Source organism: Lepisma saccharinum, chromosome 18, assembly GCF_977018435.1.
Source record: "Lepisma saccharinum chromosome 18, izLepSacc3.1, whole genome shotgun sequence".
Classification (NCBI taxonomy): Eukaryota; Metazoa; Arthropoda; class Insecta; order Zygentoma; family Lepismatidae; genus Lepisma; species Lepisma saccharinum.
Window position 1 is genome coordinate 70761844 of NC_139246.1, and position 26711 is coordinate 70788554.

A 26711-nucleotide genomic window follows, 5' to 3' on the forward strand; every position below is an offset into this window, starting at 1 on the left:
GTACAAGTATATTCTTACATAAATTATTGTTTAATTTAATAAATTGTAAACTCGGAGCCTGCTATACTAACATTCCTTCTGTGTTTCATTATACTATTGAAAGCGAATGTTGCGTGCATACGGAAATAACACAGAAAAAAAAAGCGGATGGAAGCAATTTAAAATCAGTGGAGCAAGGTTAGTATTACGAGAACGTAAAAACATGTGCTTTCATTCAACTTCGAAAAATAAGAATAAATGTGTGCATACAGAACACATATGCTTTCTTTTCACAGTTGTAAAATCATATAAATTGTACATGAAGTAAGTTGCGGGAAGGCTCTCTCTTTTATGTCTGTGTATATGTATGTTGTACAATTAGGTACAAGTATTGTACAATTAGGTACAAATTGTTGTACAATTATTTCCCCCTGTTGCCCAGTTGGAGTTGGGGGCACAACACTGGTACTATTTGTACCCACAGTGCTTACTCATGTATTTTGTTTAATATTTTATTTCAAATTCACTGTCAGAAACTAGTGTTGCCAGTTCCTGGATGTAGGTTTACCTACTCTGTTGGTTGTCACTGTCAAGCTCCCAGTATTCGTACAGCATAAAAAACCATAACCCCCCCTCAAAATATATACATTGTATACGCCAAGATGCCCAATACCCTAGCAACACATCATGAAAAAACATGCCAAGAGGACCCAGTGGGTTTATAAGTCAGTGATGCCAACTCCTATTTGTAGGTTAGCTTAGCCTGTGAAAAATCATATAGTGGAATTTTTGTAGAGTGGGTTGGCAACACCGACGAGCATCAAATGATGATTTCGAACCTGAAATGATGATTCGAGCCTCAAATGATGATTCGAGCCTCAAATGATGATTCGAGCCTCAAATGATAATTCGAGCCTCGTCAGTGTTGCCAGTTCCTATTTGTAGGTTAGCTTAGCCAGTAAAAAATCATATAGTGGAATTTTCTTCGGATGGGTTGGCAAAACCCAAGCCTCAAAGAAGAAACATCCAATAGAGTTGCCAAATATAAAAAGGGGACAATAGGTCCCCCTCATAAAAAGCTACAGTAAGAGCCCACAGGTCGCCAACACTAGGCCCCCAACAGTGTTGCCAGACATAAAAAATACATGGACCTCTCAGGCCCTATGATGAAAATTTACAGTGAAAAACCCAGTAGGTTAACAACACTGTCAAAAAATCTACGGCGGTGTTGCCAGATGTAAACAGGGGGCAATGGACCCCCCTCATAAAAAGCTACAGTAAGGGCCCACAGTGTTGCCAACTCTGTGCCCTCAAAATATACATCATAAAAGGCTACGACGAGCCTCAAATGATGATTCGAGCCTCAAAAGAGGATTTAGAACTCTCTTATTGTGTCTACTAATTTTTAAAATTAAACTTTATACACACTACTTTACAACAAGTGGATATCCGATTTTTATAACGTTCTTAAAAATCCCCCCCCCCAAAATTTTGAAATTTGTATTTATTTCTTAGAGGCAGCAATTCACGGGAAAAATTGGACAAAATGTTATCTAATGTGTGAGGTTTTTGTCTGCTTAATATTTTAATAAAATCTCTAGAATAAGTACTTTCCAAAAAGCCCCTCTATTATTTTTGTACCGTTACGGAAAACCCGAAAATAATTTTCAAATTTTGGATTTTTCACATCAATTTACTAATTCATATGAATACATGGACAAAATATTATTATATTGGTGAGGTTCGGAGCTCCCAGTACATTATAGATATGTACTTTGTATCAAGTCCCTTTCCAGTTTTCGTAGTCACGAAAAACCCGGGAAATAATTTATAAATTTCACCTTCCTCGCATAGACACGCACTTCACAAGAAAATATGAACAAAATATTAACGAATGTGTGAGGTTTAACGTTTAAATAAATGTTCTAAATGAATACTTTCTATTAGGCCCCTTTTTCATTTTTGTACCGTCAGGAAAACCCAGGAAATATTTTTGAATTCTTACTTCTTCGCTGAGACACGAGGTTCACAAGAAATTATAGACCACATTTTATCGAATGTGTGAGGTTTGTATCTAAGTAATTTTTATGTAAAGTCATCTATATAATTACTTTCAATTGAGCCCGTTTTATATTTTTGTACTGTCACGAAAAACCCGGGAAATATTTTATGAATTCCTACTTCTTAGCCAAGATACGAAATTCACAAGAAAATTTGAACCAAATATTATCAACTGTGTGAGGTTTGTATCTACGTAATCTCTAAATAAAATATTCTATATGATTACCTTCTATTATGAACGTTTTTTGACTTAAGTATCACCACGGAAAACCGGGAAAGATATTTTAAATCTTATTTCTTCGATGACACATGAAATACACAAGAAACTATAGACAAAATATTATAGAGTCCGTTAGGTTTGTATCAATCTAAAATTTTAATAAAGTCATCTATATAAATACTTTGTATTAAGCCTGTTTCTGATTTTTGTACCATTACGAAATATGCGGGAATGATAATTTAAATCCTACATCTTCCCTGAGACACGAAATTCACAAGAAATTCTAAACCAAATATTATCGAGTGTGTGAGGTTTGTAACTAAGTAATCTGTAAAAAAAATATCGTAAGTGATAACTTTCTATTCATCAGGTTTTCGATTTTTGTACCGTCGTGGAAAACACGGGAATAATTTTTGAATTCTTACTTCTTCGATGAGACACGAACATCACAAGAAATTCCAGACCAAATTTTATCGAATGTTTAAGGTTTGTATCTAAGTAATTTTTATATAAAGTCATTTAATAATTACTCTCAATTGAGCCCGTTTTTTGTTTTTGTACCGTCACGAGAAAAACCCGGAAATATTTTTCATTTCTTACTTCTTTGCTGAGACACAATATTTACAAGAAACTATGGACCAAATATGATCAAGTGTTCGAGCTCTGTATCTAGGTATTCTTTATATAAAATCATATGAATAATTACTTTCACCTAAGACCGCTTTAGATTTTTGTACCGTCACTGAGAACCCGAAAAATATTTTTAAATTCTTATTTTCTTCTCTAACACACGAAGTTCAAAAGAAATTATGGATCAAATATTATCGAGTGTGTGAGGTTTGTATTTAAGTAATCTTTCTATAAAATCATCTATACAATTACTTTCTATTAATCCTGTTTATTTTGTTTGTACCGTCACAAAAAATCCGGGAAAATTTTCTAATCCTTCCTTCTTCGCTGAGACATAGAACATACAAGAAGCTATATACCATATTTTATCGAATGTGTGAGGTTTGAATCTATCTAATATTTATATAAAGTCATCTATATAAATACTTTCCATTAAGCCCGTTTTTGATTTTTGTACCATCACCAAAATCCGGGAAAGATTTTTTAAATCTTACTTCTTCGCTGAGACACGAAATTCACAAGAAACCATGAACCAAATAATATCGAGTGTGTGAGGATTGTGTCTAAATAATTTTTAAACAAAGTCATCTATATAATTACTTTCTAATAAGCCTGCCTTTGATTTTTGTAATGTCACAAAGAATCCGGGAAAGATTTTCTAATCCTTACTTTTTTGCTGGGACATGAAATAGAAAAGAATCTGTAGACTAAATATTATCGAGTTTGTGAGGTTTGTATCTATCTAATATTTATATAAAGTCATCTATGTAAATACTATCTATTAAGCCCGTTTTTGATTTTTGTACCATCACCAAAATCCGGGAAAGATTTTTTAAATCTTACTTCTTCGCTGAGTCACGAAATTCACAAGAAATTCTAAACCAAATATTGTCGAGTGTGTGAGGTTTGTACCTAAGTATTCTGTAAATAAAATATTCTATGTGATACCTTTCTATTAAGTCCGTTTTTTATTTTTGTAGCGTCGCGGAAAACCCGGGAATAATTTTTGAATACTTACTTCTTTTCTGAGACACGAATTTCACAAGAAAGTATGGACCAAATATTATCGAGTGTTTAAGGTTTGTATCAAGTAATTGTTTTACAAAATCATCTATATAATTACTTTATAATAAGCCTGCTTTAGATTTTCGTACCGTCACAAAAAATCCGGGAAAGATTTTAAAATCCTTACTTTTCTGCTGAGCCATGAAATACACAAGAAAATGTAGACCAAATTTTATCGAGTGTGTGAGGTTTGTATCTATTTAATATCTACCTATATAAAGTCACCTATGTAATTACTTTCTATTCAGTTAATTTTTGATTTTTGTACCGTCACCAAAAATTCGGAAAATATTTTATTAATCTTACTTCTTTCCTGTGAAACGAAGTTCACAAGAAATTCTAAACCAAATATTATCGAGTGTGTGAGGTTTGCATCTAATTATTCTGTAAATAAAATATTCTATGTGATAACTTTCTACTAATTAAGTTTTTAATTTTGGTAGAGTTTGCCCAAAACCCGGGAATAATTTTTTAAATCTTGCTTCATCGCAGAGACACGAATTTCACAAGAAATTATTGACTAAATTTTATCGAGTGTGTGAGGTTTGTATCCCTCTAATATTTATATAAAATCATCTATGTAAATACTTTCTATTAAGTTTTTTCTTTATTTTTGTACCGTCGCGAAAAATCAGGGAAATATTTTTTTAATCTTACTTCTTTGCTGAGACACGAATTTCACTAGAAACTATGGACCAAATATTATCGAGTGTTTGAGATTTGTATCAAAGTAATTTTTTTACAAAGTCATCTGTAAAATTACTTTCTAATAAGCCTGTTTTCAATTTTTGTACCGTCATAAAAAATCCGGGAAAGTTTTTCAAATCCTTTCTTCTATGCTGCTACATGAAATACACGAGAAACTTTAGACCAAATATTATCGAGTGTGTGTATTTTGTGTCTATCTAATATTGATATAAAGTCATCTATGTAAATACTTTCTATTAATCCCGTTTATGATTTTTGTACCGTCACGAAAAATTAGGGAAACATTTTATTAATCTTACTTCTTTGCTGATACACGAAATTCACAAGAAATTCTAAACCAAATAATATCGAGTGTGTGAGGTTTGTACCTAAGTATTCTGTAAATAAAATATTCTATGTGATAATTTTCTACTAAGTCCGTTTTCATTTTTGTAGAGTCTGCCCAAAAACCCGGGAATAATTTTTGAAATCTTACTTCTTCGCTGAGACACGAATTTCACAAGTAATTATTGACCAAATTTTACAAATTTTTTAATTTTTTTAAAAAGTCATCTATATACTTACTTACAAATAAACCTGTTTCCAATATTTGTACCGGTACAAAAATTAAAAACGGACTTAATAGAAAGCTATCACATAGAATATTTTATTTACAGAATAGCTAGGAAGAAACCTCATACACTCGATAATATTTGGTTTAGAATTTCTTGTGAATCTCGTGTCTCAGCAAAGAAGTAAGATTTAAAAAATCTTTCCCGGATTTTTGTGACGGTACAGAAATCATAAACGGGCTTAATAGAAAGAATTTACATAAATGACTTTATATAAATATTAGATAGACACAAACCTCGCACACTTGATAATATTTGGTCTAAAGTTTCTTGTGTATTTCATGTCGCAGCAAAGAAGTAAGGATTTGAAAATCTTTCCCGGGTTTTCGGCAGAATCTTCTATGATTAAAAACGGACTTAGTGGTAAGTTATCACATAGAATATGTTATTTAGAGAATACTTAGGTACAAACCTCACACACTCAATATTATTTGGTTTAGAATTTCTTGTGAATTTCGTGTGTCAGCGAAGAAGTAAGACTTAAAAAATCTTTCCCGGATTTTCGAGACGGTACAAAAATCATAAACGGGCTTAATAGAAAGTATTTACATAGATGACTTTATATAAATAATAGATAGACATAAACCTCACACAGTCGATAATATTTGGTCTAAAGTTTCTTGTGTATTTCATGTGGCAGCAAAGAAGTAAGGATTTGAAAATCTTTTCCGGATTTTTTGTGACGGTAAAAAAATCAAAATCAGGCTTATTAGAAAGTAATTACATAGATGACTTTGTAAAAAAATTACCTTGATACAAACCACAAACACTCAATAATGTTTGGTCCATAGTTTTTTTGTGAAATTCGTGTCTCAGCAAAGAAGGAAGATTTAAAAATTCTTTCAAGGATTTTGGTGACGGTACTAAAATCAAAAACGGGCTTAATAGAGAGTATTTACAAAGATGACTTGATATAAATATTAGATATATACAAACCTCACACACTCGATAAAATTTGGTCTAAAAATTCTTGTGAAATTCGTGTCTCAGCGAAGAAGTATGAATTCAAAAAATTTTTCCCGGGTTTTCCGCAGAATCTACCAAAATTAAAAACGGACTTAGTGGAAAGTTATCACATAGAATATTTTATTTACTGAATACTTAGGTACAAACCTCACACACTCGATATTATTTGGTTTAGAATTTTCTGTGAATTTCGTGTCTCAGCGAAGAAGTAAGATTTAAAAAATCTTTCACGGATTTTTGGTGACGGTACAAAAATAAAAAATCGGCTTAATAGAAAGTATTTACATAGGTGACTTAATATAGGTAGATATTAGATAGATACAAACCTCACACACTCGATAAAATTTTGTCTACAGTTTCTTGTGAACGTCGTGTCTCAACAAAGAAGGAAGATTTATAAAATGTTTCCCTAATTTTTTGTGACGGTACAGAAATCATAAACGGGCTTAATAGAAAGTATTTACATATATGACTTTATATAAATATTAGATAGACACAAACCTCACACACTCGATAATATTTGGTATAAATTTATTGTGTATTTCATGTGGCAGCAAAGAAGTAAGGATTTGAAAATTTTTCCCTGATTTTTTGTGACGGTACAAAAATCAAAAACAGGCTTATTATAAAGTAATTATATAGATGACTTTGTATAAAAATTACTTTGATACAAATATTACTCACTCGATAATATTTGGTCCATAGTTTCTTGTGAACTTCGTGTCTCAGCGAAGAAGCAAGATTTAAAATATCTTTAACGGATTTTTGGTGACGGTACAAAAATAAAAAATCGGCTTAATAGAAAGTATTTACATATGTGACTTTATATAGGTAGATATTAAATAGATAGAAACCTCACACATTCGATGAAATTTGGTCTACATTTTCTTGTGTATTTCATGGCTCAGCAGAAAAATGTAAGGATTTGAAAATCTGTCCCGGATTTTTTGTGACGGTACGACAATCAGAAACAGGTTTATTAGAAAGTAATTATATAGATGACTTTGTAAAAAAATTACTTTGATACAAACCTCAAACACTCGATGATATTTGGTCCATAGTTTCTTGTGAAATTCGTGTCTCAGCAAAGAAGTATGATTAATAAAATATTTCCCTGATTTCTCGTGACGGTACAAAAATCAAAACGGGCTTAATAGAATGTATTTACATAGATGATTTTATATAAATATTAGATAGATACATACCTCACACACTCGATAATATTTGATCCATAGCTTCTTTTGAACGTCCTGTGTAAGGGAAGAAAATAAGAATTAAAAAATATTTTTCGGGTTCTCCGTGACGGTACAAAAATCTAAATCGGGCTTAGGTGAAAGTACTTATTTAGATGATTTCATATAAAGAATACCTACATACAGAGCTCGAACACTTGATCATATTTGGTCTATAGTTTCTTGTGCATATCGTGTCTCAGCAAAGAAGTAAGAAAGGAAAATATTTCCGCGTTTTTCTCGTGACGGTACAAAAATCGAAAACCTGCTCAATAGAAAGTTATCACTTAGGATATTTTATTTACAGATTACTTAGTTACAAACCTCACACACTCGATAATATTTGGTTAAGAATTTCTTGTGAATTTCGCGTCTCAGCGAAGAAGTAATCTTTAAAAAATCTTTCCCGGGTTTTCGTGACGGTACAAAAATTAAAAACGTGCTTATTAGAAAGTATCTACATAGTTGACTTTATATAAATATAAGATAGACACAAACCTCACACACTCGATAATATTTGGTCTAACGTTTCTTGTGTATTTCATTTCGCAGCAAAGAAGTAAGAATTAGAAAACCTTTCCGGATTTTGTGTGACGGTACAAAAATTGAAAACAGGCTTATTAGAAAGTAATTATATAGATGACTTTGTAAAAAATTACTTTGATACAAACCTCAAACACTCGATAATATTTGGTCCATAGTTTCTTGTGAAATTCGTGTCTCAGAAAAGAAGTAAGATTAAAAAAATACTTTCCCTGAGTTTTCGTGACCGTACAAAAATAAAAAAAAATAATAAAAAGTATTTACATAGATGATTTTATATAAATATTAGATAGATACAAACCTCACACACTCGATAAAATTTGGTCAATAATTTCTTGTGAAATTCGTGTCTCAGCGAAAAAATAAGAATTCAAAAATTATTCCCGGGTTTTCTGCGACGCTACAAAAATCAAAAACGGTCTTAGTAGAAAGATATCGCATCGAATATTTTATTTACAGAATACTTATTTACAAACCTCACACACTCGATATTATTTGGTTTAGAATTTATTGTGTATTTCGTGTCTCAGCGAAGAAGTAAGATTTAAAAAATATTTCCCGGATTTTCGTGACGGTACAAAAATCATAAACGATCTTAATAGAAAGTATTTACACAGAAGACTTTATATAAATATTAGATAGACACAAACCTCACAGACACGATAATATTTCGTCTAAAGTTTCTTGTGTATTTCATGTCGCAGCAAAGAAGTAAGGATTAGAAAATCTTTCCCGGATTTTTTGTAACGCTACAAAAATTGAAAACAGGCTTATTAGAAAATAATTATATAGATGATTTGTATAAAAATGACTTTGATACAAACCTCAAAGACTCGATAATATTTGGTCTATAGTTTCTTGTGAAATTCATGTCTCAGCAAAGAAGGAAGATTAATAAAATATTTTCCGGATTTTTGGTGACGGTACAAAAATCAAAAATGGGCTTAATAGAAAGTATTTACAAAGATGAATTTATATAAATATTAGATAGACACAAACCTCACACACTCGATAATATTTGGTATAAAGTTTCTTGTGTATTTCATGTCGCAGATAAGAAGTAAGGATTAGAAAATCTTTCCCGGATTTTTTGTGACGGTACAAAAATTGAAAACAGGCTTATTAGAAAGTAATTATATAGATTACTTTGTATAAAAATTACTTTGATACAAACCTCAAACACTCGATAATATTTGGTCCACAGTTTCTTGTGAAATTCGTGTCTCAGCAAAGAATTAAGATTTATAAAATATTTCCCGGAATTTTGGAGACGGTACAAAAATAAAAAATGAACATAATATAAAGTATTTACTTAGGTGACTTTATATAGGTAGATATTACATAGATACAAACCTCACACTCTTGATTAAAAATTTTGTCTACAGTTTCTTGTGTATTTCATGGCTCAGCAGAAAAGTAAGGATTTGAAAATCTTTCCCGGATTTTTTGTGACGGTACAAAATCATAAACAGGCTTATTAGAAAGTAATTATATAGATAACCTTGTATAAAAATGACTTTGATAGAAACCTCACACTCTCGATAATATTTGGTTCATAGATTATTGTGAAATTCGTGTCTCAGCAAAGAAGAAAGACTAATAAAATATTTCCCGGATTTTTCGTAACTGTACAAAAATTAAAAACGGGCTTAATAGAATGTATTTACATAGATGACTTTATATAAATAATAGATAGACATAAACCTCACACAGTCGATAATATTTGGTCTAAAGTTTCTTGTGTATTTCATGTGGCAGCAAAGAAGTAAGGATTTGAAAATCTTTCCCGGATTTTTTGTGACGGTACAAAATCATAAACAGGCTTATTAGAAAGTAATTATATAGATAACCTTGTTTAAAAATGACTTTGATAGAAACCTCACACTCTCGATAATATTTGGTTCATAGATTATTGTGAAATTCGTGTCTCAGCAAAGAAGAAAGAATAATAAAATATTTCCCGGATTTTTCGTGACTGTACAAAAATTAAAAACGGGCTTAATAGAATGTATTTACATAGATGACTTTATATAAATATTAGATAGACACTAACCTCACACACTCGATAACATTTGGTCTATAATTTCTTTTGAAATTCGTGTCTCAGCGAAGAAGCAAGATTTCAAAAATTCTTCCCGGGTTTTGGGCAGACTCTACCAAAATTAAAAACGGTCTTAGTAGAAAGTTATTACATAGAATATTTTATTTACAGAATAATTAGATACAAACCTCACACACTCGATAATATTTGGTTTAGAATTTCTTGTGAATTTCGTGTCTCAGCGAAGAAGTAAGATTTAAAAAAAACATTCCCGGATTCTCGTGACGGTACAAAAATCAAAAACGGGCTTATTAGAAAGTATTTAAATAGATGACTTTATATAAATAATAGATAGACACAAACCTCACAAACTCGATAATATTTGGTCTACAGTTTTTTGTGTATTTTATGTCGCAGATAAGAAGTAAGGATTAGAAAATCTTTCCCGGATTTTTTGTGACGGTACAAAAATTGAAAACAGGCTTATTATAAAGTAATTATATAGATGACTTTGTATAAAAATTACTTTGATACAAACCTTACACACTCGATAATATTTCGTCCATGGTTTCTTGTGAACTTCGTGTCTCAGCAAAGAAGTAAGATTAATAAAATATTTTCCGGATTTTTGGTGACTGTACAAAAATAAAAAATTAGCTTAATAGAAAGTAATTACATAGGTGACTTTATATAGGTAGATATTTAATAGATACAAACCTCACACACTCGATAAAATTTGGTCTACATTTTCTTGTGTATTTCATGGCTCAGCAGAAAAGTAAGGATTTGAAAATCTTTCCCGGATTTTTTGTGACGGTACGAAAATCAAAAGCAGGCTTATTAGAAAGTAATTATATAGATGACTTTGTAAAAAAATTACTTTGATACAAACCTTAAACACTCGATAATATTTGGTCCATAGTTTCTTGTGAAATTCTTGTCTCAGAAAAGAAGTAAGATTAATAAAATATTTCCCTGATTTTTTGTGACGGTACAAAAACAAAAAACGGGCTCAATTGAGAGTAATTATTTAGACGACTTTATATAAAAATTACTTAGATACAAACCTTAAACATTCGATAAAATTTGGTCTATAATTTCTTGTGATGTTCGTGTCTCATCGAAGAAGTAAGAATTCAAAAATTATTCCCGGGTTTTCCACGACGGTACAAAAATCGAAAACCTGATGAATAGAAAGTTATCACTTACGATATTTTATTTACAGATTACTTAGTTACAAACCTCACACACTCGATAATATTTGGTTTAGAATTTCTTTTGAATTTCGTGTCTCAGGGAATAAATAATCATTCCCGCATATTTCGTAATGGTACAAAAATCAGAAACAGGCTTAATACAAAGTATTTATATAGATGACTTTATAAAAATTTTAGATAGATACAAACCTAACGGAATCTATGATATTTTGTCTATAGTTTCTTGTGTATTTCATGTGTCATCGAAGAAGTAAGATTTAAAATATCTTTCCCGGTTTTCCGTGGTGATACTTAAGTCAAAAAACGTTCTTAATAGAAGGTAATCATATAGAATATTTTATTTAGAGATTACTTAGATACAAACCTCACACAGTTGATAATATTTGGTTCAAATTTTCTTGTGAATTTCGTATCTTGGCGAAGAAGTAGGAATTCATAAAATATTTCCCGGATTTTTCGTGACAGTACAAAAATATAAAACGGGCTCAATTGAAAGTAATTATATAGATGACTTTACATAAAAATTACTTAGATACAAACCTCACACATTCGATAAAATGTGGTCTATAATTTCTTGTGAACCTCGTGTCTCAGCGAAGAAGTAAGAATTCAAAAATATTTCCTGTTATTTCCTGACGGTACAAAAATGAAAAAGGGGCCTAATAGAAAGTATTCATTTAGAACATTTATTTAAACGTTAAACCTCACACATTCGTTAATATTTTGTTCATATTTTCTTGTGAAGTGCGTGTCTATGCGAGGAAGGTGAAATTTATAAAATATTTCCCGGGTTTTTCGTGACTACGAAAACTGGAAAGGGACTTGATACAAAGTACATATCTATAATGTGCTGGGAGCTCCGAACCTCACCAATATAATAATATTTTGTCCATGTATTCATATGAATTAGTAAATTGATGTGAAAAATCCAAAATTTGAAAATTATTTTCGGGTTTTCCGTAACGGTACAAAAATAATAGAGGTGCTTTTTGAAAAGTACTTATTCTAGAGATTTTATTAAAATATTAAGCAGACAAAAACCTCACACATTAGATAACATTTTGTCCAATTTTTTCCGTGAATTGCTGCCTCTAAGAAATAAATACAAATTTCAAAATTTTGGTGGGGGGATTTTTAAGAACGGTATAAAAATCGGATATCCACTTGTTGTAAAGCAGTGTGTATAAAGTTTAATTTTAAAAATTAGTACAAAATAGCATATTATTTGAAGCAACTCGAGGCGGTACAAAAATATATGGTTGTAAGGTACACATTTTCCCGCCCTTTTTCTAGCTGTTTCTGATGGGTATAACATTTTTAAATAGTGGTACAAAATGGTACATAAATAGTACAATATTTTGATGTGGATAACTTAGCGGAAACTGATGATGAGGTTGAGACGTTACTCTGTAACCCCAAAATTGATTATTGTTTTTCGACGGTAAATTGAGTGGTACAAAAATTACTTTTAGCATTTTTGAGTAGTACAAAAATAGTACAAAATTTGGCAAATGAGGTTTTGATGGTACAAAAATGTGGGGTTACAAAGTAACGGAGCAGAATAAAATTCACGTAGAGAGTGTAATTGTAATAAATCAGTCAGACACCGTCTCAGAAATTGAGAAACACTATACAAAATATGATGGACAAGAATTCTCTTGTTGGGACTGTAAGCATGAATAAATTACTTTTTTAACGGATATGTGTAACAAATGGCTGTATGCATAATAAGATCAAAACGGAATCAGATAATATACAATAATAAACAACGGCTTTTATATTTCGGTTTTATCCAAAAATAAAAATTCTCCAGAAAATAACAGAAATATAGCAGAATTTTTACCTTGTATTTCTTAACACTTTTTGCCCTGATTTTGGATTTTTACTTTACGTTTATTGGCGCCTGCTCTAGAAAATGACAAAAATATAGCAGAATTTTCACCTTGTTTTTTTAACACTTTTACCCCGATATTGCATATTTCTCTTTATGTTTTTGGTGAATTTTATCTTATATAAGGCATATTTTGAAAAGTGTCCACAAGTACCCCCTATAGTAGTTAAGAAAATGAGTCGACGTACATTTAACAATCATTACGTACTTTAACTTTTCCAGGCAGTCATAGCCGATATATATAAAGCAACGTCTCGATTATAATTCTGTTGGTTAAAGTTGGATAATTTTTCGTAAGTAACCAAAACGCTTTGTTCGTTTCCGAATAGAACCTTTCAATTAACAAATTGCTAGATTGATAGAGTTCCTGTTTTAAGTCCACTTTACATACAGTATAGTTAATCGGGACTAGACCTACAGTTTAAACTGGAATCCGAACCGTTTTATGACTCAACTGGTTATCGAACCCTCCGGGACCCCTTGATTACAAGGCGACGACGTTACCACTACGCCAAAAGGGAGTACCAGTACCAGTAACATAATATATATATATATATATTATGAGTACAAAGAAGAGTAACAGTGTAAAATTTATTTTCTTTGCTCTATTAGACACCCGATATTAACACACTTTCAAACAACATCTTCTACATATGAAGCAAATTAAAATTGATATGTGAGGGCATAGGAGTGAGCACGGGGGTTGCCAGTGGAGCATGAACACCTCCAAATGCGTCCTCAAAAAATTAAGAATGTAGAATCAACCATTATAATAAAATTGAAAACAATGTCTCCCCTGCTGTCTCGAAATTTTTATTTTAATGGTCGGATCTTTCTAAAGTTAAGGCTATAAGAGTCAGACGACTTGCAGCCAAAGCTATCCTCTTCTCTAAATTTAAGCTGCTCTTGCCTATTTTCTTCTCTACTCTGCTTCATAAATAATAAAAGTGTCGTGAGGCTAACGCTCTCTTTATTCTCGTCAGTTAATTTGTGAAGAGCCTGTGCATTTTTACTTATCCTTTTCTGACAGTGCACAGCATATCTTGGAAGGAAAATATTTTTCTATGCAACTTAAATTTCGTAAATTCTTCTTCGCTCATGCCCGCGCAAGATTTATGGAACCACATTTTACAAAAACTACATTCTATTGTCCCCTCATAACAAAGTTCATTGCCGCATCATTCAAGTATTTTATTCCAGCCTATGTCGGGTGTTTTGTCCTGAGAAGGAGAGATCGACGTTCGAAACATATTTGTACCACTGACCTACTTATCGCTAGCTCGCTAATCCCTTAATCCCTTACAGCTGCAACGGAAAAGCCTGCTTCCCCGATCGAACAGTACAGTCTTTTTCACTTTCTTACGTAAAACACAAATATTTTACACACAAATAATCCTATCTTAACTTAATACATTACAATTAAGAAATCTTGTTAATAATATATCAACAAATAACCAGAAGGATCTCTTGGGTACAAGGCACCATGTAAGGTTATACAAAATGGATTCAAAGTTGAAGTTTTGATGTGGGCTGACGTCAAAAGCAATATATATATATATATATATATATATATATATATATATATATATATATATATATAACTGTGATTTATAGGTGAAGTTTTAACATACAATACTTATACTATAAAGACAGTATTAGTAAATTATCAAGGCCCAGGTACCTTACATCAACGGTTTATGAACGTTTTCCGGAATACGTTGAGCGACCAGCTTCCAGAATAGATTTGTTGAGAAACTATAACATTTTTTTTCAATAACTCTTTGTACCATACACAAATTCATTTTATCTTGTTGTAACCAAGGTTGTCTACTACACTTGGCAAGAAACTACCTACAATGTCTTTATTCAGTTATTATTTTATTGTTACTATATATTTTTAATTTCATCACTCCAGGCTTAACTCTCTAGACTTGCTTAGTAAATTTACTGAAATCTAAACACACTGAAGCACTAAACACATGGTGAGGGTTTGGGGGGAGTATAAATCTTGATATGACTAAAATCCAGTTGTATGTCTTCTATTTTCCTTTAGTTCCGCCGATCCTGTCTCTCTTCCATATAGATACCACGTTTTGGCTCGGAGTTTATTCATCGTAACTGTTATGGATATGATTAAGAGATAAAATGGTGGGAAAATATTAGCAAAAGAGGCTCTTATCCTAACCACTACATCAGCTTCTATTGTGTTTCGATAAACAGGGTCGATTTCTGTTACTGGTTGATTATGATCTGCCAGCAGCGAAGTTATGTTACAGTGGCGTATCTAGAAGGAGTTTAAGAGCGGCGTAATTCAACTTTCCTTTCAAAACACGTCAAATATAGGAAAATATGGAAGGATTTAGGAGTGGTAAAAATAACTCAAAACTCCCTCATGACTTTCCTGTATGAAAACCTCCATTACACGTGAACTCCAGAGGGGTGCTAGGGGGTGCTTGAAGACGACGTTGCTGTGCACTTGGAGTTTTGTCCTGAAATGGCAGACGGAATGTACTATGTATTTGGTACCTCCATTGGTTACATTGAAAAGATTCAAAAATTGTAACTATTTTATAGACAAGGATAATATCATTTTTTATTTCACTACATAGCTCAATAAGACTGCAACGTGTATCTGAATGTTTTTCACTGTACGACCACTTTCTTGGAGTATAAAGTTGGCCACGGTCGCTCAGTCGGTAACGTGTCTGACCACCATGCTAAATGTCCCGGGTTCGATCCCCGGCCTGTTCAAGTCAGGGGCGTGGTGCTGATCACATCACCCCCACTCGCAACCGGATCAAGAAAGTGTGGGGCGTTTCTCCACAACCCCTATACGGCTTCATGGCGTGGTGCTAAGAACAGGGGAACACTTTACCTTTTACCTATAAGACTTAATACATATCATCATGTATGTCCAGGGTGAAGGCAAGGGGTGCACAGCCTTCCAGGAAAAAGAATATCAATCTAAATGTATTATATTCACACATGCAATTCCATTTCAGTCAGTAATTTTTGTTATCCAGTGGTGGCGATTAGGGGTGCAGTTGCCCTCGCTTTTTGCTATGTTTGCCCTGCACTAAGCTAAACCTTATGTAATAAGGCAAAGTAAACTGTCCTTGCACCCTCCCCCCCCCGTTTTGACACCTTGCTCCACAGTTTTGAAAGGTTTCAAGCGTGTTTTCTGCTTTTCGCTATTTTCAGCATCGCACACCCTAAATTTAATTCCGCACCCCCTCAGCACCCCTTGATGATTAATTCTAGCGCCGCCGCTGCTGGGCTCAGAGAAGGGAGTTGCCTCCACGCTATCTTGGGGTATATCCTAAAGCCACAGAAAATGAGACCTTGAAGGGGCAGAAATGAAAAAGACCATCGACTGTTATATTTTCTATTTTCTTGATGTTGTGATAATAGTAAATTAGAACATAATAGATCCTTTCACTTGTTTATTTCATGAATGAAGATAAAAGGAAGGAGTTTCTAGCGTTTCAATAAGTTCTATCATCGTGACGCTATTTTCAAAGATCTCGTAATAGAAACAATATGTACAATAATTTTGCTAGATATAAAGAATTGCTCCTCTTAAAAACGAATGTAAAAATTGTGAATGCCAACAATTCAAAGTCAAGTGGAGGGATATTGACGGTTGAAATCAACATCCTTTTTCTTGGTTCGCGTCCAGTGTGGCTATACCATAATGTAGAGTTAATTTATTTCCCTTTTGTGCGTGTGTGGTATGGTGAAATGCATTTTGCAAGTGGCAGAATTTTGTTTTCACAAAAACGAAATTTTCAGAATGATTTTTAATCAGATGTCTTTATCTTAAAGATTACGAGTGTTATTCATACAGATAGTGGAAGTGAAGTATCATGATAACAAAAGTGTTTATAATAATAATAATAATAATAATAATAATAATAATAATGTCGATACTGCGCAAACAAGGAATAGTCAACGAGCCCAAATTTTATCAATCTGACTGGCGACAAACGGGGCTTGGGCTTCTATGTAGACTCACAGTCAGTCTGTGTGTTCCGCACTGCCCATGCTCATTTGTTATTGCCCGCGAGTAGTATTGATGTACGCTAACGTCTGTTGCTATTTAATATTCACAATTTATTTGCACGTATTTATAACTAATTTGCACGGGTTTTAATTAATTCGCACGTACTTAGAATTCATTTGCAAGTACTTAGAGTACTTTACATTTATGTATTTGCATGTTTATAACTTTTTATGAATATATATTTATTTATTTTATGAAAAATATGTATATAGAAGGTAATTAGAGGTACTAAATGCTATGCATATGGTTTTATATTCATTACTGCAAAGTATGTAATGTATAAAATGTTAATATTAATGTTTATAATATTGAAAATAAGTTTTCTATGGTTTATGAACCGCTATGAAAGGTGGTAATGGGTGTAGGTACAGGTTCAATTACGATTGGGGACGGTCCCGGTACTCGAACCCGCGATATGTAATATTATTAATTAGTACTATGTAATAATGTATGTTATTATGGTATGAAAGACGATGGTCTCAGACGCTAGACAGAATACTGTCTCAGAATCTGAACTCCGCGCAGGTAGACGAGAAAGGAATTTAGGGGAGTGTGCGTTCAAGGTCAAATGACGTCAGAACGTCACAACAAAGAACGAACCTGATTGACCAATCAGAGAACGCGTCGGTAGATTTTCAGAACCGGTTTTTTCAAGGTTAACCAGTACGCAAGAACAGGGGAAAGCTATGCAATACTGTAGGGCAGGGGAGAGATTCAACCAGACAACAAAGCATGTCTGGAATGCGCAGCAATGGTCAAATTCTGAAGCTATGCGTTGCTTGTAGAACCGGTTTCCGCTGCCAATTAATATTCCGCTCAGGGTTGCCCCAAGGCACAGGACGCTTTAGCGAGGGTTTTAGGGTAGAAAGCTTGCATGTTAGAACAGGTTTCTGTCAAAGTAGCCCAATGTTACCGAGAACACAAGAAAGAAGGTTTTTTGGATACCCAATTAGATTGGAGCGAGAACTTTAATTTGAACAAGGAGAACGAAGCGTAAGGGTTTTAATCTGTACTAGGAAGAAGGGAGAGCTATTTGGGACTGGGCCTACAGTTTTCACCATTTGCTTTTATCACGGGGTAACGAACCTAGGACCCTTTGATTATTGATTTAGGTAGTAAATGTATGTTACTGTGTGCTATTTAACTTAATTTTGAGTTTATTTTTTACCAAACTTTGACTTTATGTCAAATTTTTTACAACTTTTTGTTAATTTTTTTCCAAAATAACACTATTTGTACTATTCAAGCAACATTTTTTATTAAATTTTGGACTCACAAAAACATTTTTCAATTTTTAACTTATTATTTTACAACTTTATGTTAATTTTTTACCAAAATAACACTATTTGTACTAATCAGGCAACATTTTTTATTAAATTTTGGACTCACAAAGACATTTTTTCAACTTTTAACTTATTATTTTACAACTTTATGTTAATTTTTTACCAAAATAACACTATTTGTACTAATCAGGCAACATTTTTTATTAAATTTTGGACTCACAAAGACATTTTTTCAACTTTTAACTTATTATTTTACAACTTTATGTTAATTTTTTACCAAAATAACACTATTTGTACTAATCAGGCAACATTTTTTATTAAATTTTGGACTCACAAAGACATTTTTTCAACTTTTAACTTATTATTTTACAACTTTATGTTAATTTTTACCAAAATAACACTATTTGTACTATTCAGGCAACATTTTTTATTAAATTTTGTATTTACAAAGAGATTTTTTCAACTTTTAACTTATTATTTTACAACTTTATGTTAATTTTTACCAAAATAACACTATTTGTACTATTCAGGCAACATTTTTTATTAAATTTTGTATTTACAAAGAGATTTTTTCAACTTTTAATGTATTATTTACAAGTTTATGCCTATTTTTTTACTCAAATAACACAATTCTATCTGTTCAGGTAAGACTTTTAGTTACATTTTCGACACACAAATTGTGTGTTCTCAACTTCTATCTGTTTATTTCACAAGTTTAGGCTTATTATTACCAAAATAATACAATTCAATCTGTTCAGGAAAGACTTTTAGTTATATTTTCGACACACAGAGTGTGTGTTCTCAACTTCTATCTGTTTATTTCACAAGTTTAGGCTTATTATTACCAAAATAACACAATTCTATCTGTTCAGGAAAGATTTTTAGTTACATTTTCGACACACAAAGTGCGTGTTCTCAACTTTTATTTGTTTATTTCACACGTTTAGGCTTATTATTACCAAAATAATACAATTCAATCTGTTCAGGTAAGACTTTTAGTCGCATTTTCGACACACAGAGTGTGTGATCTCAACTTCTATCTGTTTATTTTACAAGTTTAGGCTTATTATTACCAAAATAATACAATTCAATCTGTTCAGGAAAGACTTTTAGTCGCATTTTCGACACACAAAGTGTGTGTTCTCAACTTCTATCTGTTTATTTCACAAGTTTAGGCTTATTATTACTCAAATAACACAATTCTATCTGTTCAGGAAAGATTTTTAGTTACATTTTCGACACACAAAGTGTGTGTTCTCAACTTTTATTTGTTTATTTCTCAAGTTTAGCCTAATATTTACTCAAATAGCACGATTTGATCGTGTTTTTTATTACATTTTGGACTCTCAAAGACACACACACACACACACACACACACACACACACACACACAGAGAGAGAGAGAGAGAGAGAGAGAGAGAGAAAGATTTTTTCCAAGTTTACAGGATTATTCTCCAAATTTACTCAAATAACACAATTTAAATGTGTTGTGAATTAGATTTTGTACACACGACGTGTGTTTTGTCAACTTTAACCCTTTCATTTTTAAGTTTATTTTACCAAAGTAAGACGGCTTAGTCTATTCAAGAAAGTTTTCAATTATATTTTGGATGCAAAAGTATATTTTGTCAAGTTCTACCCTTTTATTTTACAAGTTTAGGCTTATTTTTACTCAAATAACACAATTTCATCTATTTAGGCAACATTTTGTTTCTTATATTTTACTCACAAAGACATTTTTTTCAATTTTTAATGTATTATTTCACAAGTTTATGTAATTTTTTATTCTAATAACACAATTTTAACTATTCAGGCAACATTTTTTATTGCGATTTGGATTTACAAAGAGATTTTTTAAATTTTTGTATTAAATTTTCTATTTATTACGTTTTGTATTTCACATTCACTAATTTTTAAAGTTTTACTTTTTATTTTTATCTAAAAACTAAAGAAAAAAGTATTTTTAACTAAAAGTTATTTTATAGTTTTCGGTTTTCAGATTTCCACAATGCTATTTTTGGTTCTGTATTTCTATATTAGGATATTACAGTTCTAAGGTGTGTATAATATTTCAAAGTATTTTCAGGGTGTATTTGTTAATGCATTTGGATGATAACTATTAGGTTTTTGGACGAACTAATGTTAAGAATATTTCAACCAATCAGAAAACGCGTCGGTTTTATTTCAACCAATCAGAGAAGGCGTCAGTTTGCTTATGAGGTATAAAAACTGCGTAAAAGCAAGCAGAAGCTATTTTGAGAAGTATTTCTGAAGCATTGCGTCAGAGAAGACATCAAGTTGTGATTATTGTCTGAGATTTGAAGACAAAGAACTCAAAAGAAGCTATAATTAAGGTAAGTGAATTGTTACATATATGTATGGTGCTTTTAAATAATGCGTAAATGCAAATATTGAAACGAAGAAAACGTCAATGCAAACCAAAAAGAATATGCGTAATGTGAACAAGTACTACAACTATTTTTCTATTTTTCAGGTGCTTCTAATTTTGTATGTGTGACTGAAAGGGACCATTAGTAAAAGATGGCGTCTTCAACCTCCACAAACAAGGCTAACCACACTGCGGTGAGTACCTCGCAAGAGATTTTACCACTGGAATGTATATTTCTCCACTAGTTTTTGAAATAATATATAAATCCAGAAAACAAAGAAACGAAAAAAGTAAATACAGAAATGAATATGCGTAATATAAACAAGTACTACAACTATGTTTCTATTTTTCAGGTGTTCTTATTTGTGTACCTGTGAGTGGAAGGATCTATTACTGGAAATAACGCCAACAAAGTAACCAACAAGGACATGAGTCAAATAATTGCATCATGTCCATGTTTTTCCAATTATATCTATAAGGACTGTGTGTTGGAGACTTTGAAGAGGTATACACCTGGCAAGTATATTATATGCTGGGGATGTTATTCTAATCAAGGCAACCAATTAGCCCACGATTGTGTAGTTAACCATTTCTACGAGTGTGAGTGCGTATGCTGTAAAGATGAAGATTTACTCTCTGAACGTTATTTTATTTGCCAAGGAGAACGCTGTTTGAATAAATGCCAACGATGTTTTAAGTGGATGTGCGAGAGAATCCAGTATTATTTACAGGACTTGGATAACACAAAGCATATTTTTGATTTTTATATTACTAACCATGAGGATGTTGCGGATGCTTTGACGGCACACGAGGTACAGACAGAATACAAAGCTTTTTATAGTGTATTATGTGAAATTTCAAACAATATCGAACTAGTGAAAACTCTTATAGATCCTATACGCTCAGCAGAGCTTACTTATGGTAGCACAGGATTTTTGTGAGAGTTGAATAGAGACTGACTAATAACACCGAAAATGGTGCAATACATTATTGATGTACAAGGATTTATTTATAACAGAAAATTTATATTGCGTGAGATTTGTGTGAGTTCTACAAATTTGGACACTGTGTATTATGCGCTTGTGAGTGTTCCCGATTATTTCAAAGAGAACAAAGAATCGCGCTGGGTTAAAGACAATCTCCATGCATTAATGTATGATATTCCTTGTGGATGTGAAATATACTATGTCCGGAGGGCAGTTAGGAACTTGAACTGTCAAGGTGGTACATTTTTCTGCAAAGGAAAATCCCAAATTATCAAAGATTTGTTTAATATTGATAACATTGTTGATTTACAAACTGTAAACTGTCCATCCCTTAAGAATTTGTATATGTTTCAAGGAGGATTGTGCAAGTATCATTCTGATACTTCTCCCCCAGCTGAACAAGGTTGCGCATTCAGAAATGTTCAAAGACTTGTATGTTGGTACAATAATAAAAATATTAATGTGTAATGTATTTAGTGCAAATAATAAAGATTTGTGAAAAAGAAATGTTTTCTATGTTGTTATTTAGTTTTAAAGCCTTTATTCAAGGTATTTTCAAGTATTACTGGTTTTTTGGCTGCATCAACACATGGGTTATTTCTATTTGGTTTATTATACGAGGCTACAATCACTATATGTCTATGAGGACTAAAATCCACTGATTGAACCTTAGGTTTACTATGTATATTGATTAAACACAGGACAACACGAATCTTACAGAGGATTGTAGGAGGCATAGGCCCACACGCCAGAGCCTTATTAGCCTGCAAGAACAACTTGTATGTTGAATTGTGACTGTTTAGCAATAATATTTATAAAGTTTAAATCATTTTCATTAGATTACATATATATTTTGGATTCAAATAAAACACTCAAGTTAAGTTTTTTAAGTTTATTTTTATTTAATATACAAATATAGAATATATCAAATTTACATATATGAAAAGTACTCTACCAAAGAGCAAAAGTCACATAGGGATTACGATTTAGCCTATGCTGAAATTCTTCCATGTGGGATTTGTAGTAAGAGAGAAATTTTTGCCACTGTTTAAAGTTGAGGGTGACTCCACCAGAGATGCTGGTGATTTCCACTTTTATATTTTCTCCACTGCCCTCGAAGGTGAAGTAAGGTTCTCCTATAATGTCTATAGATCTGAATCTGTCTTTTTGTGTGGGGAATCTGTTTTTGTAAGTGTCGAAGATCACATCTGATTTGTAGACGCATGATGGGTACTCCTTCTTTATTTAGGACAATGTATTTTTTTCATGTTTCAAAATCAATTCAGTGTCTGCGAAAGTACCTCGAATAATGATATCCATGTTGGCATCGATGATGAATCTGGTTTCTGGTTTTATGTTGTTCATTTGGTGTGTGCCTCTGATAGACTGCATTTTGGTTTGGTATCAATAAAAAGTTTTAAAAATATGCAACTAGTGCTACAAAAGGAACGGAAATTATCGACAATTTCTGGATTATAACTAAAATTCAGTTTGCCTTTTACATATCCAATATTTACATACCAACACTAGCTAGACTTCGATTTATATAAATGTAGCAGGAACTATATTTCTGAGAATCAAACTATATTAGGATTATATGTTAAACTTATACAAAACCAGATTATTATATGTAAGTATATTTATATTGACTGGATTATTTAACAGATCAAACAGAAAGAAGGCAAATTCCACTAAACGTAGGTGATTGCATGAAAATAACTAGGTCAAGGAGTGACCAACAGTGAGCTGAGGTTATATATAGAGGGTCGCTCTTCATAATTATTACCTTCGCTGGATCGGCGAAGGAACGCACTTGTGGGCGGTAGAACCTGAATGGGCTCCACCAAGACATCGGAGACTCGAAGCAGATGTCTTGGTGGATGAACCCAAGTAGGGTCATAGGCGCTAGGGTCAATTTGGTTATTTCTTTTTGTATGAGGAACCAATTTGGCCAACTCCCCACATTAACTTACATTGCTTATAACTAATTAAATTTGAAGAAAAATTATAATCTCTTAGACTGTAAACATATTTTATATTTAGGCTGCACAAGATCCAATGATAAAATTAAAAAATTGTAACCACCCAGACAGGGACTCGAACCCTGGACAGATAGGTTAAAACCCATCTGAGCACAAGGTATTCTTTTTTTTGAAAAGTTAGTTATGTTAAGAAATATCGTTTGAGAACTCTTTTGGTCTGGGTCGACAGAGAAGGAGACAGCATTTCCAAAATTTTACAGACTGGATGTATTTTACCACCACTATAGAGGTCTTTACTATATGTAATTCGAAACGCTAGAGTTCAGTTAGCTTTCAAAATTGAAGTTACATAGTACAATATCTTGAAATTTTTGTGTTTGGCACACTTAACAAGTTACACTTATATCTAATTACGGACATATAATACTAAAACTTTGCTAGTAGTTGATGAGATGACAGTAAATTTGAGAGTTTTAGCATTATTTGTCCTGAAATGGATATAAGTGTAACTTGTTAAGTGTGCCAAACACAAAAATTTCAAGATATTGTACTATGTAACTTCAATTTTGAAAGCTAACTGAACTCTAGCGTTTCGAATTACATATAGTAAAGACCTCTATAGTGGTGGTAAAATACATCCAGTCTGTAAAATTTTGGAAATGCTGTCTCCTTCTCTGTCGACCCAGACCAAAAGAGTTCTCAAACGATATTTCTTAACATAACTAACTTTTCAAAAAAAAGAATACCTTGTGCTCAGATGGGTTTTAACCTATCTGTCCAGGGTTCGAGTCCCTGTCTGGGTGGTTACAATTTTTTAATTTTATCATTGGATCTTGTGCAGCCTAAATATAAAATATGTTTACAGTCTAAGAGATTATAATTTTTCTTCAAATTTAATTAGTTATAAGCAATGTAAGTTAATGTGGGGAGTTGGCCAAATTGGTTCCTCATACAAAAAGAAATAACCAAATTGACCCTAGCGCCTATGACCCTACTTGGGTTCATCCACCAAGACATCTGCTTCGAGTCTCCGATGTCTTGGTGGAGCCCATTCAGGTTCTACCGCCCACAAGTGCGTTCCTTCGCCGATCCAGCGAAGGTAATAATTATGAAGAGCGACCCTCTATATATAACCTCAGCTCACTGTTGGTCACTCCTTGACCTAGTTATTTTCATGCAATCACCTACGTTTAGTGGAATTTGCCTTCTTTCTGTTTGATCTGTTAAATAATCCAGTCAATATAAATATACTTACATATAATAATCTGGTTTTGTATAAGTTTAACATATAATCCTAATATAGTTTGATTCTCAGAAATATAGTTCCTGCTACATTTATATAAATCGAAGTCTAGCTAGTGTTGGTATGTAAATATTGGATATGTAAAAGGCAAACTGAATTTTAGTTATAATCCAGAAATTGTCGATAATTTCCGTTCCTTTTGTAGCACTAGTTGCATATTTTTAAAACTTTTTATTGATACCAAACCAAAATGCAGTCTATCAGAGGCACACACCAAATGAACAACATAAAACCAGAAACCAGATTCATCACGATGCCAACATGGATATCATTATTCGAGGTACTTTCGCAGACACTGAATTGATTTTGAAACATGAAAAAAATACATTGTCCTAATAAAGAAGGAGTACCCATCATGCGTCTACAAATCAGATGTGATCTTCGACACTTACAAAAACAGATTCCCCACACAAAAAAGACAGATTCAGATCTATAGACATTATAGGAGAACCTTACTTCACCTTCGAGGGCAGTGGAGAAAATATAAAAGTGGAAATCACCAGCATCTCTGGTGGAGTCACCCTCAACTTTAAACAGTGGCAAAAATTTCTCTCTTACTACAAATCCCACATGGAAGAATTTCAGCATAGGCTAAATCGTAATCCCTATGTGACTTTTGCTCTTTGGTAGAGTACTTTTCATATATGTAAATTTGATATATTCTATATTTGTATATTAAATAAAAATAAACTTAAAAAACTTAACTTGAGTGTTTTATTTGAATCCAAAATATATATGTAATCTAATGAAAATGATTTAAACTTTATAAATATTATTGCTAAACAGTCACAATTCAACATACAAGTTGTTCTTGCAGGCTAATAAGGCTCTGGCGTGTGGGCCTATGCCTCCTACAATCCTCTGTAAGATTCGTGTTGTCCTGTGTTTAATCAATATACATAGTAAACCTAAGGTTCAATCAGTGGATTTTAGTCCTCATAGACATATAGTGATTGTAGCCTCGTATAATAAACCAAATAGAAATAACCCATGTGTTGATGCAGCCAAAAAACCAGTAATACTTGAAAATACCTTGAATAAAGGCTTTAAAACTAAATAACAACATAGAAAACATTTCTTTTTCACAAATCTTTATTATTTGCACTAAATACATTACACATTAATATTTTTATTATTGTACCAACATACAAGTCTTTGAACATTTCTGAATGCGCAACCTTGTTCAGCTGGGGGAGAAGTATCAGAATGATACTTGCACAATCCTCCTTGAAACATATACAAATTCTTAAGGGATGGACAGTTTACAGTTTGTAAATCAACAATGTTATCAATATTAAACAAATCTTTGATAATTTGGGATTTTCCTTTGCCGAAAAATGTACCACCTTGACAGTTCAAGTTCCTAACTGCCCTCCGGACATAGTATATTTCACATCCACAAGGAATATCATACATTAATGCATGGAGATTGTCTTTAACCCAGCGCGATTCTTTGTTCTCTTTGAAATAATCGGGAACACTCACAAGCGCATAATACACAGTGTCCAAATTTGTAGAACTCACACAAATCTCACGCAATA